The 20729-nt window shown below is 40.8% G+C and overlaps 1 pseudogene; it reads right to left on the reverse strand.

Moving 5' to 3' along the window:
* Window positions 1-12223: 12223 nt before the first annotated feature.
* LOC117527175 lies at window positions 12224-12339 on the reverse strand (annotated as a pseudogene).
* Between the last annotated feature and the right edge of the window lie 8390 nt (window positions 12340-20729).

A 20729-nucleotide genomic window follows, 5' to 3' on the forward strand; every position in this document is an offset into this window, starting at 1 on the left:
GCCATATTAGTGTTTAGCTATTGTTCCAATATGTTGGACACTGACAGCAGTGGCAGTTAGGAAAAGAGTGATGTCATTTAGCATTAAAGTTACAGTTAACACAGTTTGTGCTGAAAGTTTGCAGAAACAAGGTCCATTGATTTGGCAAAGTGATATTCACATTTTAACATTTTTGGCATAAAAAGTTATGTGTAGAATCTTGAATTTTTGAATAAGGTTGTAACATAAAACGTACGAATTAGTGAAGCGCTGTGAATACTTTCCAGACGAGCTGTACTTGTGAGCAAACTGTTGATCTGTATGCAGATAGAGATGAAAATCATCACACCTTTACCCAGCAGTGCTTTTTGATAAATAATTGAATTTAGAGTTGTGATGTTAGGTGTTAGATCTGTTCCATGCAACATCAGAAGGTGGACAAATTTTAAGTTTTTGTACTTTTTGTACTTCTGGAATTGATGCTGTAAGACGATGTCTCGAGTGCCTATGGCCCTTGAAAATCAGGTCTCTTAAATAGTGTAAAGTTTAAACTGAACTAACCAAGGTGCACAAAACATCTGAAAATCTGAACAAAACTTCTGGAATTACACAGTTGTTTTATATACTTCTGAATGTTTTAAAGGTCCAGGCCCCTTTCTTAGCATTGGGATAGACTGATGGTTAAGCAATACTTTGACTTCCAGAGCACGGCTTTGCACACTTTTGGTGGCATTGCACAGGATCAGAATTTGAATATGGTTCCAGAATATTTCCAGTTCGCATATTTCTCAGAACAAAGTCACATCTTTAGCTTTCAGAAGATGCAATGCAAGTTTACTATGCAAATCTGCAATGGAAATCATTTGTGTGGCTATAACAAGATCCTTGGAGGTCTATTCTCAAATTTTAATTGAAGTGAATTTAAGTGCAGTTGATATGTACAAAACCATGATGTCCCTCTTTATCTAACAATAATTGCAGCTGTTTGTTTTTTTTTGGATGTTGTGCATGAATAAAGGAATACAATACTTCTGATATTCTTATAATTAATTCTTCACAGCCATGTGCCCAAAAAATAAGCACAATTTTGTCACATTTTGCCTCAGTATCTACAAAGTGTCTACACATCGTACGTGTTTACATTTTCTGACATAAAACTTTTCCTACCATCCAGGCGTCTGTTGATTAGTGTTTTCCAGAGTGATGTTAAAATCAGTTTGACGTCAAGTTGATGATACTTGAAATTCTCTTCAAATAGATGCTATCCAACATAGAAACTGTTCTTTTTCAATTGAACTCAGGGGTTTTACTGCAAAATCTGCACAAGGTGTGGTAAAGGAGGGCTTCCTGATGATGCATTCAAGTGCTGTGGTAAAAAAAAAACAAGGTACCAAGCTTTCACAGTCATCAATGGAAGTTTGCAACCACAGCTGATTAATTCAAGTCTCTTGAGTGGCTGATCACACCTAACTTAGGTCATGAGCAGTGGTGCGTCATCTCCAGGGGCGGAGTTGGTGACCCCTGATTTGCAGGCTTCTCCCTGCAGTTTCTTAATTAGGCCAGGAGATGGAGGGTATTCAGCTGAGTTTAGCAACAGGATGGTTGCAGTTGATAAATGTGACTTAAGGATTTGCAAAGTAGTGACAGCAGTGCCTCGGACCCAAACTGACAGACAGTGTTTGCAGTCAGCAGCATTCGGTCTGGTGTGGCTAATCAATCTCTAGAGAGCCCGAAAAGGAAAGGCAGCAGAAACCTTTAAATAGATACTTATTCAGGCCAAAAGGGGGCAGTGGTTCAGCATGTTTTGGGCCCACAATTAATCTACACACATTCTCCATCAAAGGCCCAATAAGCCTGTGGTTTATTGGGTTTAAATGTGGTTTAAAACCACATTTACTGAATGTGTGGATCTTAGAAATAAAAACAGCATGAGTTGTAGTGCTGAGTTGTCTGTCAGAATTCACTTGTATTAACTTTTATCTTCAAATCTGTGATTAATGGACAAATAGATTGTTATGGCATTGTCCTATGAAAACATTATTTGCACTTTTCTGAGTACAGTCCATGAGCCCAAAGCCAATTTTGTAAATTTAAGGGGACCTAAACGATGCTTACCAATCCGTCTGAGTGTACCATGACCTCACAAAATATATGGTGGCATCCCAGAATGGCAGCTATACCCAAGTTCCGGTTAATGAAGGATTACACGGGGACAAGACTTAAAAATCCTTCAGTCATATTGAAATGTACATCACATTATTTGTCTGATCAGAAAAATTCCAAAAAGGTATAGTTTGGACTATCGTGGCGAATTATATGGGAAAAAAAACAATAAAAATAGTGATAAAGTTGAAAAAGTTTAAAAAAGTGATGCAAATTATTGGTTGAGCTAATAGGCTTAATGATTTAGGATTCATAGTTTTGACCATGTTGAATGCTTGATTATGATTACCAACTAATTTGCTTGCTGTATCTTTGTTATTTTGTGTCATTCACCATCATTCATTCCTTTTAAAAGTAATTTTTCAAAAATGTATTTTTCACAATTGCTGGGATCGGCTCCCCCCTCCTCCCCCCCGTGACCCTACTGACCTTACTGACCTCTGTTGGTGGTATACGGGCCACTCGCTGAGCAGCTGATCTTTGAGAATGTTTTGATATAAAAAAAAAAAAGTCATCGCTGTCTTGACAGAATGGTCTGTGGCCTTTTTCCAAAATAATCTCCACACATTACCGAAGTACTTGGACTGATGAATGAAATACAATCAGTGTGAGTCAAATGCTCGAGAATGAGAGAGAGATATGTATTTCAAGCACTGACATGTATTTCCATGACACGAAAGGTTGGAACTGACTCGTGTTCTACTGAAGCTCTGGATCTGGGTTTGGATCATTTTCATTGATGGATCATTGTATTATGTGGAATTTCTGAACAAAGTCCCAGCAGTTCCCGATATGGAATCACCCACAAACACGGCATTGTAGTCATGACGCCTGAGTGTGTCATGTCCCGAAAGGTCATAAAGGTCACTGATTATCCGTCATGTAATTATGCGTTCAAAGCCGATTCTTAATACAGTCCCATCTCCACCATGAAGACGTCTTCATTCCTACCAACACAGCCATGATAAAGATCCCTTATACAGAAGGGATCAAAATGCTGACCTTGAATCTCTTTGACTTATGTTCACACACACTTGGACACACGGACACACAGAACTGAAAACACCATAACCACTTTCACCCCCAAGCACTGATATAAATTCTGCATTTCTTGCCTGTGATGAATTCCTCAAAGGTGAGTTGAACACTCAGACACTTGATTTATTGATGTTTTATTATAAACAGAACTGTTTTTTTTAAGTAAGTTGTGCTTTAGTGTTTGAATATTTTCATATCCACCGTGATGTTTCATATTTAATGACTTTCGGTGTTTTGTTGAAAGGTGGAACACTCCACCAAGCACACTCCACTTTCACAAAGTGAATCAAGATGTGATATATTTAATACGAGAACCTCCCTGAACACTGGACACCCCGCTGGACTCCAGCAGACCTCACGGAAAACATTCAGCCGTTGACGTGAGATACGATCTCCCATAAATAAAGCTTGGTGTTCATTAAAACTTTTGCGTCTGATGTGACTGACTATTCCATGCTCGTGTTTAAAAGGAAGAAAGAGTCACCTTAATAGAGAATAATATATGTGTTTCAGAGATTTAATATTAGCTAGCCAGACGAAGTGTCTGCCAGTGCTGGAAGACGGTTTGCTTTCATAACCAGAGGGGAGATGTGGTGATTCTGGCCCTCCCTGTCAAGCTACAGTCAGCTCGTGGTTCAAAAATATGACATTAAGTAATTAGTTTGGCTGCTACATTACAACTGACTGGCACATGTGTCTGCGGTTAGTGAAAGGACACAACAAGAGCACCACCTTTAAAGCTGTACAGCCTTTGTTTTGTTTTGTAAAGTTGTAAGCCATAAAAAGAATTTTCTTTGGCATCAGTATCACGTTTTTCCTTAAAGGATTCATAATATCATATTGCCAATGTGATGAAAATGTGTGCAGCCTGGAAACAATTTAAAATTTCGACCCCTGCAGGGTAAAAATTCAAGCGATCAGAAGCCATAACATACATTTGGTAGCAACATCATAGATCACGTGGGTGCTTGCCCTGCTCTGAAACATATCATTTCCAGATAAATCTAATACTGTATGTTTCTCATATATTTTGTAAATGCTATTGAGAAATAAACACTCATAAATGTAAAAACACTGTTTTTGAAACCAGTTAGATGTTGGTGTGTACACCCCAGGAAAGCGCATAAAGCAAGTTGTAAAGGTCGAAGATAATCTCAAAATATCACGCATGCACGCACGTGCTTCCTGCTGCAGTGCATCTGCATGACGGTGTTAAAAGGAAAAGACAATACTCACCATGGAATTCCCACCTGGATAAATATGTTCTCTTCATTAAAATGAGCTGTAATTTTGCAACATGTTGCAAAAATAAACTGACATTATAATGCCTGGATTTCAGTAGAAACTAATTTTTGTCAATTTTGTGAAATTTGAAAAGCTGTACAGCTTTAAAAGAGTACAGTTAGATATATTTGGATAGTGACAGTTTTTGTCATTTTTTCTTCTTTTCAGCAGCAAAATAGAACTGAAAGGAAACAGTCAAAATTTAATGTTCAGCTTTAATTTAAAGGGCATGTCTCACGCCTTTTAACGTCCCAGTTAGTAAGACAACATAAAAGTACTCATGATTGTAAGTCTCTCCGCACACATGTGCTAATAATTAGTAATCTCTGATGTATTTTATTCCTCTTACTCTGAGCGCTAGCAGGTGCATTTTTGTCTTCAGGAGTTAATGGACGTTATTTTATGTGCCACAATCATTAGAGAACTTAAGGGAGCTGCAGATGACGATCTTGCGGGCGCATGTGTGCTTCTTTGATAATGTGAGTTTACAATTGGAATTAAATCTATAAAACGGTGAGTCTGGCATGTTCAGAATTTTACCCCTTTTCTGTTTTGTGGCAAGATTTTTTTTTTTTCTTTTTTACTTGAGAGTGTGAATTTGGAGCTGGAATGTGTGTGTGTGTGTGTGGTGTGTGTGTGTGTGTGTGTGTGTGTGTGTTGTGTGTGTGTGTGTGTGTGTGTGTGTGTGTGGGTGTGATCATCTGCATGCTCGTCGTCCTCATCGGGGTCTCGACCTGACTCCAGTTCGTCGTCGTAACCGACTTGAGTGGGCTAATGCTCACATTCGCTGGCGTTTGGCACATTGGAGAGGTGTTCTCTTCACGGATGAATCCCGGTTCACACTGTTCATGGCAGATGGCAGACAGCGTGTGTGCGTCGTGTGGGTGAGCGGTTTTCTGATGTCAATGTTGTGGATCGAGTGGCCCATGGTGGCGGTGGGGTTATGGTATGGGCAGGCGTCTGTTATGGATGAAGAACACAGGTGCATTTTATTGATGGCATTTTGAATGCACAGAGATACCGTGACGAGATCCTGAGGCCCATTGTTGTGCCATACATCCAAGAACATCACCTCATGTTGCAGCAGGATGATGCACGGCCCCATGTTGCAAGGATCTGTACACAATTCTTGGAAGCTGAAAATGTCCCAGTTCTTGCATGGCCAGCATACTCACCGGACATGTCACCCATTGAGCATGTTTGGGATGCTCTGGACCGGCGTATACGACAGCGTGTACCAGTTCCTGCCCATATCCAGCAACTTCACACAGCCATTGATGAGGAGTGGACCAACATTCCACAGGCCACAATTGACAACCTGATCAACTCTATGCGAAGGAGATGTGTTGCACTGCATGAGGCAAATGGTGGTCACACCAGATACTGACTGGTATCCCCCCCTCCCCAGTAAAACAAAACTGCACCTTTCAGAGTGGCCTTTTATTGTGGGCAGTCTAAGGCACACCTGTGCACTAATCATGGTGTCTAATCAACATCTTGATATGGCACACCTGTGAGGTGGGATGGATTATCTCAGCAAAGGAGAAGTGCTCACTATCACAGATTTAGACTGGTTTGTGAACAATATTTGAGGGAAATGGTGATATTGTATGTGGAAAAAGTTTTAGATCTTTGAGTTCATCTCATACAAAATGGGAGCAAAACCAAAAGTGTTGCGTTTATATTTTTTGAGTGTACTGATAGGCTGGAAAATCATTTTGGGATTACTGGGAGTGCCCTTGCAAGGCTGACGTCATACTTGACCAGTCGTTCTCACTGTGTTTTGTACAGTAACACTACCTCTAACCTTAGTGACATGAAATTTGGGGTTCCACAGCGGTCTGTCTTAGGCCCCCTGCTTTTCTCCATTTATATAGCACCCCTTGGGCACATATTGTGGCATTTTGGGATTACCATTCACTGCTATGCAGATGATACTCAGTTATACATGCCGATAATTGCTGGTAATCTCATTCACATAAAATCTTTAGAAGATTGCCTTGCAGCAGTGAGAAGTTGGATGTCTAGAAACTTCCTACTTTTAAACTCTGATAAGACTGAAATGATGATTCTTGGTCCAGTGAGACATCGGCATCAATTTGACCAGTTAACGCTCAGCCTCGGCTCATGTGTCATACATCACACTGATAAAGTGAGGAACCTTGGGGTAATTTTTGATCCTTCATTGTCCTTTGGCCTCCACATTAGAAATATTACTAGGACTGCTTTCTTCCACCTGCGAAATATAGCGAAGATTCCTCCCATCCTGTCTATGGCTGATGCTGAGACCCTGATTCATGCATTATCGCTTCTAGATTGAACTACTGCAATGTTCTATTTTCTGGTTTACCGCAGTCTAGCATTAGGGTTCTCCAATTGGTTCAAAATGCTGCAGCCAGACTTTTGACATGAAGCAGAATGTACAACCACATTACACCCATTTGGCATCCTTCACTGGTTCCTGTCCCAGTGAGATCAGATTTAAAGGTTCTGCTACTAATCTATAAAAATTATTCATGGAACTTGGGCACCCTCCCTACCTAGCTGACCTAATTAACTTACGTACCGGCCCGGGCTTTACGTTCTCAGGGTGCAGGACTACTTTGTGTCCCTAAGGTGAATAAGAAGTCTGTGGTCACAGAGCTTTCTCTTATTGTGACCCTGTTTCTCTGGAATGATTTCCCTTTGTCATAAAACAAGTCAGTTTCTGTGGAGATTTTCAAGTCCAGACTAAGACGCACTTATCTTCCCTTTCATATGGCTACCATACTGGTACAGTTTTGTTTTGCGCTTTTTTCCTCTCTTTTAATTAATTATTAGTATTTGGAGCGGGTCTGCGGCCTCAACTTTACCTAAATTCTGGGTCTTTTAGTGAAGTTTTAGGGCTAGTGGCCGGTGATCACCTTATTATTTATTCTGTTTTCTTGTTGCTTAATGCTGGCAAATTATACAGTATTTTTTTGGTCTTTCTGATGCCTGATTCTGTTTTTTCTCTCTGTTTAAGGTGGCAAGCTCATCCAGAGATGGGAGTTGTATTTGTGTTGCGACCCACCTGTCCTGTCGCCAATAGCATTTCTTGTATATTCGTCCGTGAATTGTTCGGTGGAATTGTTTCTGTAATTTATGTTTGTAGCATTGCCCCAAGCAGAGGGTCACCCCTTTGAGTCTGGTCTGCTTGAGGTTTTTCCTCAGAGGGAGTTTTTCTTACCGCTGTTGCTTGGGGGTTGGTAAGGTTAGACCTTAACTGTGTGAAGTGATTTGAGACAACTCTGTTGTGATTTGGGCGGTATATAAATGAAAATAAATTGAAATTGAACTGAAATATGAGAAGTAACCTATGAAGGATGGTGTCCTGTCCAGAGGGACTGTTAGACTTTCAAGGCTTTACACTATGGAACGCGTGGTTAAACATCAGCACCAACTGGTCTCAAGGTCCTGATAGGACTTTTATTTAACCCCATACAATATTGCCATTTCTAAAGAGTCAGTGTTTTTTTTTTCCCCCAAAATTTTCTCTTGATTGTTATATTTGGAGATACAGACCCATAGAGATGTGTGTACCTGGCCTCACACATGCAACCCGCCAGCTGCATCCAAGTCGGGAAAGTCAATCAAAATCAATCTGTACAACAACTTCAGGTTCATACGATTTTTAATCATAAGAATAATGGCATACCAGTCTCAGTAGTGGACCTCACAGCAGTTCATTCAGTGGGTTTAGTGGGCTTACCCTCCTTGCTGTAGGACTAACATTTGTTTGTGGGCACTGCTGGTTGGCTGGATAGTTTGGTTTACGTGCCTGGCGAGCTGTTTGAGCAGCTGTCTGTCTGCTTGGCCGTATGGCTGAAGCTGCCTGCTGGACCCACTCTGAATGAGTGACTTTAATCCTTGACAGACTTAAAATGTGTTTGTGCTTCCAAAAATTAGCATTGAAGGTGGACAAACCTCTGCAGAGGCTCAAAGTTAAAAATGCCAGAGGAAAAAAATAAGGAAAAGCAAAAATGCACATGTTCACAGTTGTAGAGAAATGTTGAACTGCAATACCAGTCTTCAGTCATTACTTTGTTAATTTTCTATGTCAGAACATTGGTAAATCTCTCACAGTGCATCCGGGAAGTATTCACAAGCACTTCACTTTTCCACATTTTGTTATGTTACAGCCTTATTCCAATATGGAGTAAATTAATTTTTCCCCTCAAAATTCACTCACAGAACCCATAATGAGAACATGAAAAAAGGTTTAGAAATTTTTTGCGAATTCATTACAAATGAAAAAAAACGCAACAAACCAAAAAAATCACGTATACGTAAGTATTCACACTCTTTACCTCAATACTTTGTTGTTGCAACCTCTGGCAGCAATTCCAGCCTCAAGTGTTCTTGAATATGAGGCACAAGCTTGACACACCTATCTCTGGGGCGTTTTGCCAATTCCTCTTTGCAGCACCTCGCATGTTCCATCAGGTTGGATGGTGAGTGTTGTGCACAGCAGAGATGTTCAATCAGATTCAGGTCTGGGCTTTGGCTGGGCCACTCAAGGACATTCACAGAGTTGTCCGAAAGACACTCCTTTGATATCTTGGCTGTGTGCTTAGGGTCATTGACCTGCTGAAAGATAAACCGTTGCCCCAGTCTGAGTTCAAGAGCCCTCTGGAGCAGGTTTGCCTACAGGATGTCTCTAGTCTATACACTGCTGCATTCATTTTTCCCTCAATCCTGACTAGTCTCTCAGTTCCTACTACTGAAAACATCTCCACAGCATGATGCTGCCACCACCACGCTTCACTGTAGGGATGATACCTGGTTTCCTCCAAACATGGTGCCTGGCATTCAGTCCAAAGAGTTCAATCTTTGTCTCAGAGAATTTTCTTTCTCATGGTCTGAGAGTCCTTCAGGCGCGCCTTTTGGCAAACTCCAGGTGGGCTGTCATATGCCTTTTACTAACGAGTGGCTTCCGTCTGGCCATTATACAAAACAGGCCTGATTGGTAGATTGCTAAAGAGATGGTTGTCCTTCTGGAAGGTCCTCTTCTCTCCATAGAGGAATGCTGGAGCTCTGAAGAGTGACCATCAGGTTCATTTGTCACCTCCCTCACTAAGACCTCTCCCCCATACGCTCAGTTTAAACGGGCGGGCCAGCTCTGGAAAGAATCCTGGTGAATCCGAATTTCTTCCATTTACAGATGAAGGCTTCTGTGCTCATTGGGACCTTCAAAGCAGTAGAAATGTTTCCCTTCCACAGATTTGTGCTTAAGATAATCCTGTCCCAGAGGTCTACAGACAATTCCTTTGACTTTGTGCTTGGTTTGTGCTCTGACATGCGCCGTCAGCTGTGGAACCTTATATGTAGACAGGTGTGTGTCTTTCTAAATCATGTCCAATCAACTGAATTTACCCCAGGTGGACTCCAATTAAGCTTTAGAAACATCTCAAGGATGATCAGTGGAAACAGAATGTACCTGAGCTCAGCTTCATGGCAAAGGCTGTGAATACTTACCTACATGTGATTTCTTAGTAGTTTTACTAATTTAATTTGTCTAAAAGTTAAAAAAAAAAATCACATTGTCATTATGGGATATTGTGTGTAGAATTTTGAGGGGAAAAGAGTAATTTTATCCAGTTTGGATTAAGGCTTTAACATAAAATATGTTAAAAGTAAAGTGCTGTGATTACTTTCTGGATGCACCATATGTGTTGAAATGATGTGTAACTGAGATACACTAAAACGCTGCAGTGTTTCATTTTTGACATTCCATCGCTGCTCGCCAGAAGTGTTGGACACACTTGGGAAATTGTGGTTTCTGTGAAAATGAAGTATTTCTGCACAAAAATATTAACATATAATTATCATATTAACATATATAATGTACTATTATACCACACACACACACACACACACACATCAGGATTCAGAGAAGACACAAAGTATTTTGGGTTTCCATTTTGTTATGTTTTTCCAGCTTGAATCTTTTCTGGCTCATACAAGCGACAGATGCAGCAACGCTGGAAAATAATTCCTTGTTTTTCCGTCCCCATCCCTTTATTCCGCTCAATGAACCGTCATTGGTCTTCGTACTCACAACAACAGAGTGACATGTTGACATTTGCATTAAACATCTCCACTCAAAATCTTTGTTTTAACTGCAGTTTTTCTTCGGCTGTGTATTGGGAAGAAAAAAAAAGAAAGAAAAGACACCTGAAGGAAGGTGTGTGTGTGTGTGTGTGTGTGTGTGTGTGTGTGTGTGTGTGTGTGTGTGTGTGTGTGTGTGTGTGTGTGTGTGTGTGTGTGTGTGTGTGTGAATAAGCTCAAGAGAAGAATGAGACAATGCTCTGGAAATTCATCTATCCTGACAGAAGTGTCTTTTTATCTCCGCGCATTAGCAATCTGCTAAACGTAGCCTGTCTGCTTTCCTGCCTGAGTAAGTTTGAACACAGAGGGAGGCCTGTTTGTTTCATGTGGGAGTGTCAGGGTCACAGTAGCGCAAACGATTAATAATGATTTGTTAAAAATCCCATCACATCCCGTCAGCACGGACACACATTTGATGTCCCAGCTATTATGCAGTCTACTTAATCAACTCAAAGAGCACTCAAGTCATGCACCTTTCTCCAAAACCATCTAGTCATCTTTAAATTAAGCAGCAAAACAAATCACAATCCTTGCTCCAATTAAATGGCCCATGTCTGCTATCAAAGTACATCTTTGTCCACCAGATACAGATCAATAAGTGGACTCAGACCAACATGTCCAGACAGATGGTAACCATGAGATTCTGAAGACTCATCTTTCATCCTGGTCCTCATGTTTCCTCCTGATTTTAGATCCTGATCACACATCTTTCATACTGCTTGCTGGCCTTTGATCTTGATTGTTCTGTTAACAATGCTTTCATACCAAAGGATTGTGGATCAAAGTCCAGCAATAAAATTTCACTTTGAGCAGCAGTTTCTGCTTATACAGTCAAAATCTAATTTTACACAACATAAAACCTTTGAAGGAAAACCTCACAATGTGTCAAAACTGTTGCATCAAAGTTTATTTTTCCTATGAAGGGAGCAACAACTGGGAGACCAATGCTGTATCAGGGCCCTGTCACATCTCGACAATTTAGCCAGCGTATGCCAACTTATGAAAAATTTGTAGAATACCCTGGATATGTCAAATAAGTTATGCAGCTGTCACACCATGACGATTTAGCGAGCGTACGCTGACAGCCCCGTTTCCACCGAGCAGTCGGTCCAGCGGATTGTATAAAATTATTATTTCATAGCGGAGTAATCATTTGCTATCAGAATTTGGCTGATGAAACAACCTGTAATCTCTCCAGAATCGCAGAGGAATTTTCTACAGCTGCAGCTGTTCTCGTGTGCTTCATGATGTGGGGAATGCATTTGGAATCATCTCAAAGGCAATTATTTGTGATATTATTTATATTGTATTAGCTTGGTAAAACAGTTGCATTTTCATACCTTCTTATGAGTATCTGTAAAATTCGGTTTATTAAAAAATCGAATATCTCATCATAATCATTCAGATGAGCTGCGCTGTGGTGTGCAGTGCTGACACAGTGACTCGCAGGAACACTTAGTGTTTTTAAATTGTTTGCACAATGTTCACACGTTGTTGTTGTTCATATGGCTGATCCCGGTTTTGTTCGGGATCGCCACAGCGGATATAGCCAGATCCTCATCGGTAATTGGCACAAGCTTTACGCCAGATGCCCTTCCTGATGCAACTCCAGTTTTATCCAGAGAAACACACACAGCCGCTGGTGTTCCAAAGAGGTCTCCCATCCAAGTACTAACCAGATCCTGCTCTGCTTAGCTTCTGAGATCTGATGGGATCAGGCTCACACAGAGCAGATCGGCTGCTGCGCAATATTCACGTGTAGTTGACAAAATTAATGTGTGCCAGAGATTTTCAACATTTCAAAATTTTCTTTGCGTACTTGCACGCAGCCGCGCACAGTTTACAATGGTTTACAATGAGTTTAATGTCTGCCACGGTAGATTGCGTACCAGTGCACAGATAAATTTCAGGCAAGTGTCAAGGTACCTTGAGAAAGGCACAGAGAGCACAAAACACTGAAGGACTTCTTTTAAAACACTACGTTTCTTCAACCAGGACAAGGAACTAAAGTATTTTCAGATGTCGTTTTCCAAAATCAGGATGCTGTATGTGGATAGGTTTTTGTCAGGCTGTGATGATGAATACGACTGAAATGAACAGGGAACATTAAGACTTTGTATTTACTCAGTGTATGTATGGTTTTAATATTTGAAACTGTCTGAACTGTTTGGATGACTGCAGCTTTCAGTTGTGCAGCCAATCAACGGGCAGCATCAATGGGCGCATTTCGACTTTTGAGCAACTTTCAAGAAAGGTGTTTCAGTCACATAACTTGTTTAAAACTTAAGGCCCATGTGTGTGGAACGTATGAGCCATACGCTGGCATGCATCAAAAATATTGTGCACGCCCCAAATTTTTCAGTGTACTCAATCGTACTATGTCGTATACCAGCATGCTTCAATGCGCTCTTAACTTATACAAAACTAAAAAAACTCCATAACTTATTAGACGTATGCCAGCATATTCGGCATATTTTTCATACATCGGCGTACGCTGGCTAAATCGTCAAGGTGTGATGGACCAGTCATGTTTTCTCCAGGCATTATCTAGCAAATAGTTTACTTGGCGCAAGTACAGAGAACCTGGGCCAGGTCAAAGTGACCCTAATGTAACACCTACTGTTATAAGGTTGCTTCTTGAAGATACAGATGGACTACAAGTGTAGTTGGAAGACAGAGCAATTCCATGAGGTAGTTCTCATGTTGAAGGATGAGGATTTGTTATATTTGCCGAAAAGGAAAAAGGCGACTGTTTTTAATCTCAGAACCTGCAGCAGAAGCCATCACACACATTGCTGTTTTCTTCTTCTACTGCTCACATTACCAACACAGTATTCAGTAGCAGCGACCTCATGTGTGCATTAAACAAAGGAAAATTATTTTACAGCTTATTACCATGTTGTTTTTGTGTGTCTGTGTTTTATATATATATATATATATATATATATATATATATATATATATACATACGAGGTATATTAGAAAAGTATCTGACCTTATTATTTTTTTCAAAAACTATATGGATTTGAATCACGTGTGATTACATCAGACATGCTTGAACCCTCGTGGGCATGCGAGAGTTTTTTCACGCCTGTCGGTTATGTCATTCGCCTGTGGGCAGTCTTTGAGTGAGGAGTGGCCCACCCTCTTGTCGATTTTTTCATTGTTTAGGAATGGCTCAGAGACTGCTGCTTTGTTTGATCAAAATTTTTTCAAAACTGTAAGGCACAACTGAGTGGACACCATTTGATAAATTCAGCTGGTTTTCGGTAAAAATTTTAACGGCTGATGAGAGATTTTGGTCTGGTAGAGTCGTCATAAGGACGGCCCACGGTGCCTGACGGCGATCTGCGCTTCGAGGCGGCAGCGTCTCGCCGTTTCAAGTCCCGCTCCGTGGGAAGTCCTTACAGCGACAGAAACACCCCATAATCTCTCATCAGCCGTTAAACTTTTCACCGAAAACCAGCTTAATTTCTCGAATAGTGTCCAGTCGGATATTCTTCACAGGTCCAGAAAAAATTTTGATAAAGCAACGCGCGCCGTCTGCAGCAGCGTGTGAAACAAAGGAATTCAGCCGAGAGGGCGGGACCACATCTCACTCAAGGCCTGCCCACAGGGAAATGACGTCACCGACACGCATGAAAAAACTCACGCATGCGCACGAGGGTTCAAGCATGATTGGTGTAATCGCACGTCATTCAAATCCATATAGTTAAAAAAAAATAAAAAGTAAAAAAATAAAAGTAAAACTTTATCTCCATGTTTATTCTTATAAGATGAGTCTGTCTGGTCTCTTTATTTCTCGAGTTGACCTTCTTAGATCAGGTTGTTGTGGTAAAGTTTCTGTGTTACATCCTGAGTCGTAACAGGCAATCCTTTGTGACCTCCATTGGCCACATTGGTGGTTGGTGGTGTTTGTTTTTAGGAGACTGCGTCTGTTACGCCTGACAGTTTGACCATCCTCAGTCTGCACTGTGAAGGATCGCGGTGCTACTTCCTGTAACACGGTACCTTTTGTATCCCATCCATCGGCGTCTTCACTTCGCACTGGGTTCAGCAACATTATTCATCCATGAATGAATGAATGAATAAATTCACTCATTCATTCACATACAGCACCAGCCTTTAACACATTCCCACCAAAAACATTTGTTCAACACCCATTTCTCTTTGATATCTATGGCACCCATCAAACAGGTGTTTGGGAAACTGGTTCAGCATCAACACAGCCGTAGATCCACTTACTTCTGGAAGAAGATAATTGTGAATCTTAAATTCCACAGAAACTCATCTTGGATGGCCAGCCAAGATGAGTTTCCAATCCAGGAGTAGCGATTTTGTAGTGCTGTAGATGAGTTGACACCCTGCACCAGAGCATGATCCCAAACTTGACTCCTCTTGAACAATAAACTTTATTTGCATTTAGGGGAGGTGATGGTCTAGTGGTTAAAGAGTCGGGCTTGAGACCAGAGGATCCCCAGTTCAAATCCCAGCCTGTCCGGAAAAATCACTAAGGGCCCTTGGGCAAGGTGCTTAATCCCCTACTTGCTCCCGATGTGTAGTGGGCGCCTTGCATGGCGGCAACCTCCCATCGGGGTGAATGTGAGGCATTGATGTGTAAAGGGCTTTGAGTGTCTGATGCAGATGGAAAGCACTATATAAATGCAGTCCATTTACCATTTATTTCTATAAATGAAGTCCATTTATTTGTGGAAAAACAAGCAAACATGAGCCTGATTTACCCAAGTCAGCCTTGCTTATGTTGTAAATTTGTTTTATGGGAAAACGCTAGTCAAAAATCCAAGGTTCAGCCACATTAGTGCCTCCTAGAGGCACACTGCGCACATTACATGAAATCAACAACTTACTGATGGTGTTTTTTTGTTTCTGAGTCTACAAATGTAGGTATCCAGTAGAGTTATAAAAAGGACAAGAGGTCAGGTCACCTAATCAAAAGGGTTTCTCCCCTTTGGAGCATGAATATGTCCAGTAAAATTCATTGCAGTCTGCCTATTAGATTACTGAAATGTGGGTTATAAAATTGACACACTGGTCTGAATATTATGAGAATGATGTAGTGCATGAAATGAAAAAGGTATGAATAAATCTCATGGAGTAAAATCAACCCCTTAGATTTTGGAATTTTGTTCGATCCTGCCATAAAAAGGGTCATAAAAACATCAAGAGTCTTCCTCCTAAACTTCACGACAAAGGTTGACAAGACCTACGACTCAGAACTTAAGTGTTAGTCGGACAAATTCTTAGACGAACCAGCCATACAGAGAAATTATATTCATAGTGGATGACTGTAGAATTAGAATTATATCAAACAAAACAATATATGCATATAAAAAAACATAAATCACCATAAGATGTCCTATCTCAAAAGCGAAAGGCGCATATCACACATTTCCCTCCAGTGTCGCTTCTTTGGTGTTTTTGAAATGTCACAAGAATTATACCCTTCCCTAATTTTGGAAGTGACATTTAACTGAGAATGCCTTCATCAAAACACGGTGCATCCGGAAAGTATTCACTGCATTTCACTCTTTCCACATTTTCCCTCCTACTGAGAGGCAGACTGCTATAGGCTAGTGACTAAAGAATAGCTCTAATTAGCAACTGTTGTGCTCTAGTTAGCACACCTAATGACAGGACAGCTGTCTCTCTAATGATGGGATGGATGCCTTTCTGATGGCTCCCTTGATGACGTGAATGACTCATTACCATGAACAAAAGACTGAAACTCCTTTGACCTGACTGAGGTCCACTGGCGCCCTCTCTGCGGTGCCTTTAGGCTATACCAGCCAGGTATAGCCACCGCAGAGAGGGCGCCAGTGGACCTCAGTCTGTGGTTCATCTCCACCTTAAAGACACTAACCACATGTTTGAGGACAAGGAAGTTAAAATATTAGCCAGAGAGAAGAAATGGTTTGAGAGAGGGGTCAAGGAGGCATTCTTTGTGAAACGTTTGAAACCCAGCCTTAACCGGGGAGGGGGTCTGAGACACACTTTATCCCCTGTTTACAATGGGGTACTGAGGTCAAAGGAGTTTCAGTCTTTTGTTCATGGTAATGAGTCATTCACGTCATCAAGGGAGCCATCAGAAAGGCATCCATCCCATCATTAGAAGGACAGCTGTCCTGCCATTAGGTGTGCTAACTAGAGCACAATAGTTGCTAATTAGAGCTATTGTTTAGTCACTAGCCTATAGCAGTCTGCCTCTCAGTAGGAGGGGTCTGGTTAGGTTTAAAACTCCAGCTTTTGTTGGCTTCTGTTTTATTCTTCTCTACAAGAGTCAGACAGCAGTCAGACTTCCAGAGCAAGAATTTTAGCTGAGGAAGCTTCTGCGATTTGAAGCGAAACGTCCTCGCGTCAAGAAACTCAGTCCAGTCGAAGATTCAAGCTTCTCTACTATGGAAACCACCTGGACAACTGAGAGCCTACACAGAAACTTTATAGAAAATTGTAATAACATTTGAAATTTTAGATTTAACATAATTCATGTAAGTTTTCCTTAATTTATCATCAATAAAAATGGCAAGGAATTTAGTTTCAGATACAATTTCAGTTTCAACGTTGTTCAATGATAAGCTTCTATTTAAATTCCTGGGCTTATTTCCAAATATAATACACTTTGTCTTACCAAAATGAAATGACAATTTATTAGAATCAGACCAATGTTTAAAATTTAGTAATTCCCTCTCCATCATAGTGTAGGAATAAACATTATTTATAAAACATCAAAGCAATATCAGCATGTTTGAAAAAAAGAAAACTGGAATAATGACAGTGGACCAAGCTGATGAAATAACAAAGGCGCAAACCTCAGCCTACTTGAAAACCAGGGTTAGGGTTTAGGGTTAGAGTCGTTGCCGTACAAACGGACAGACGGGACGAACACCAATTTCTCCTGACAAGCACAACTTACAGTTGAAAATAAATTGAATTGAAATTAATGTTTGACCCAATCAGCTAACTTCAACATGGTCTATCAACAGTGAAACATGCAATGTCCTGGATAAATTACAGCATGGTCCACATTTGGAAATCGGGTAACTATAACTCAAATATGTGCTTGACCATTAATTTAACTGCCATTGCAGTGTGTAGGACTTGGTGTCATCTAGTGGTGAGGTTGCAGATTGCATGATGTCATCACCATTCACATAATAGTTTCTCCATTATGTTTTTGCTTCTTTGGTGACTGAGATTCTTGCGCCCTTGCCTTGACCCTACTTTTCACACAAATGAAGCTTCCCACACTTGTTAGCCTGCACTCTTCTTTATTACCCTCAGTTGTCCAGCTACACTGCAAATTGCATAAGAGGGAGTACGTTTGTCTTCTTTGTGCTACCGTATCATCTTGGCAGCCTTCATAAAAACACATCGATTTATTGTTGCAGGTAATTAAACACCAATGAACAGATTGCTACTCTCCCTGCCTGCTAATAAACACCGGTAAATCCCCCACACTGTAGCTTTAATGTTATTGGTCTTTTATTTGGAATGTAAAAGTTGATATTTACTGCTGATAAACAAAAGTCAGAACAGGGGAAATTTAAAATGCCTGTCAGATGTGGTGTGTTCATTTCATTTCTGGAGTTTCAGCTGTGGTTATAGCTTGTCCAGTGTTTGCAGAGCTGGAACCGTCTATCAGGAGCGCGCCGTCTTGTTCTCAAACCGTGATCAGGAGGGTGGTGAAGAATTGTAGGAGTATGGGGGGAGCAGTAAAGCCTACTTGTGTTTCTGTCAAAAACCTCAAAGATTTATCACGAGAGAAGGAAAAGAGAGAGGGCGAAGAAAGAAAGAAGCCAGATGACTGAGATTCCCTCGGTGCGAAGTGTATCCGTGAACGGCTGGTAATGTGGGGGAACTAAATATTCTTGTGGTTATTCTCCCGTAGGGAATAGAGAGTCTATGAAGTGTATGAGCTGCTCAGTGTGTGTGTGCATGTGTGTGTGGTCGTGATTGACAAGACGTGACGAGGTGCCTTTCATCCCCATCTGCATACTGAGCTTCCGATCCGACAGCACCCCGGATCAATCAAAAACTTCCGGGATGGGAATGTTGAGGAAAGAGGAGAACATGACTCGCTTGCCTGGTTTGACACAAACTCGAGAGCGAGAGAGATCGATCCAGAGGAAATATTTCCATTGCTTTAAAATTACGCCGCCTCTGTGCTGAATATCAAACAGTGTGTGAATTAAATGCAGCTGCAAACTGTTCTGCAGCTCAAAGTTCAGTGGAAACAGAAGCACGGTTGATCACAGATCATAAACGTAAATAAACAATGGATCGGCCTCATCCCATCAAATAAAACTAAAAATCCAATGACGACTGCTGCTGTCACACTGTTTTGCTCATGTAAACATTTGTATGGAGCACTGATTAGCCACAAATTAATAGTTCAGTTCACATTTAAGTACATGACAAACCTCTCAAATTGATCTTATTTGATCATCACCAGCACGAACGAGCTGCAGGGCCTAAACTGGACTTACCTCTCCTGTGTAGAAGGAGGCGGCAGGAGCATTCTGTTAAGTGCAATAAATTAATTCCAAGATTTCAAGCACACAAAATACAGAAGCAATCTGAGAGGAGGATGTTGAGAAAACTGCTCACCTTCCATGACGACACCTCCCTCCCCCTGCATGCCACACTGATGTCCTGTCAAAGCACCTTCAGCAAAAGATTGAGGCCACCGAGGTGCTCCACAGAAGATCTTTCCTACCTGTGGCAATCAGTTTTGCATAAACGATGTTGTACTCACTGTTAAAAAAAAGTAATGCTTACTGTTTAGGCACTCTGGCAAAACAATTTCCTTCAGGATTAATAAAGTTATTATTATTATTCTTATAAATTTCCTTTGGACCATGAAAATTATGATGCATGTGCAAACCTCACCTGTTTACATGTTCCCTGCCAGAATTTTGTGCAAGCATGCAGACAATTCCCATATTCCATATTCATAAAGCTAAACGTGGTAAATTGACAATACATGCTATTTTTCCATATTTAACAGATGCAATCCTCTTTGCACTGTTAGTAAATCAGCATGCAGGTGTATTTGCAAGTGCAATGGTGTTTTTAGACATGCAAACTTTTACTATATCAGGCCATAAATGTCTTGTCCAAGGTGACAGACAGGCAGCATGAGTGGGATTCAGACCAGCATCGGCATATTGGCAGGTTAGCTCCTTATCCACTCAGCTACCTGCTTTACATGTTTCCATGCCATTTCGGTATATTGTGTACGGTGGCCATCAGAGGCCAGAACACTTCCAAAAATAGATACAGCATTGATGCAATAACGGATAGTTACATTAAAAAAAAGTCACAGAAATTGAGAAAATGCATGCAACCACAGAACATATAAACTCTACGACAGGGTATTTAAGTGATTCCAGAAAGGGCCGAGAGGGTGTAGGTTTTCTTTGCAACCACCCACTCCACCAGGTGATTTCACTGATTAACTGATTCAATCTGCTCAAAATGATGTTAATCAGTGAAATCACCTGGTGGAGTGGGTGGTTGCAAAGAAAACCTACACCCTCTCTGCCTTTTCTGGAATCACTTGAAGAGCCCTGCTCCAGCACATGCAGCAATTTAATTTGATAACATGCAAGCAGCAAATTCACACAATGTACACAAATGGGTGCAACACAACAGAAGTACTAACAAGAAAAATAGGTTACTGCCTGAAGGACTTTTACTGAAGGACCATTCCAGACTCACCTCCCTGGTTTCATTAAGGTTGTGTTTGTGAGTCCATCTGTCAGGGGACATGTTATTCTACCTAAAATTGTTAAAAATTAGCTGCTATTTATGTTTTTCCCTCAACCACAGATGGCTGACTTCAAGCACCGTGAGTGTTTATGCAAAAGAGGTGATGTCCCCTCAAAACTGACAAATCACAAATCAAAACCTCCGACAACACTAGTTTCCAATTCCACAAATTTTTACCTTGGAAAAGTATTTTCAAGGTGAGAGTCCTGTTAGAAGTGGCTTTTCATAAGCTAAAATATAATACAAAATATAGATCAAAAGGGCTTTTCAATGTTAAAATGAAATAGCCGCTAAATCTGCAATATGAATCAGACGCGCATCAAATTTATTCTAGTCATCGAGAGTGC

This window comes from Thalassophryne amazonica, chromosome 15 (assembly GCF_902500255.1).
Source record: "Thalassophryne amazonica chromosome 15, fThaAma1.1, whole genome shotgun sequence".
Classification (NCBI taxonomy): Eukaryota; Metazoa; Chordata; class Actinopteri; order Batrachoidiformes; family Batrachoididae; genus Thalassophryne; species Thalassophryne amazonica.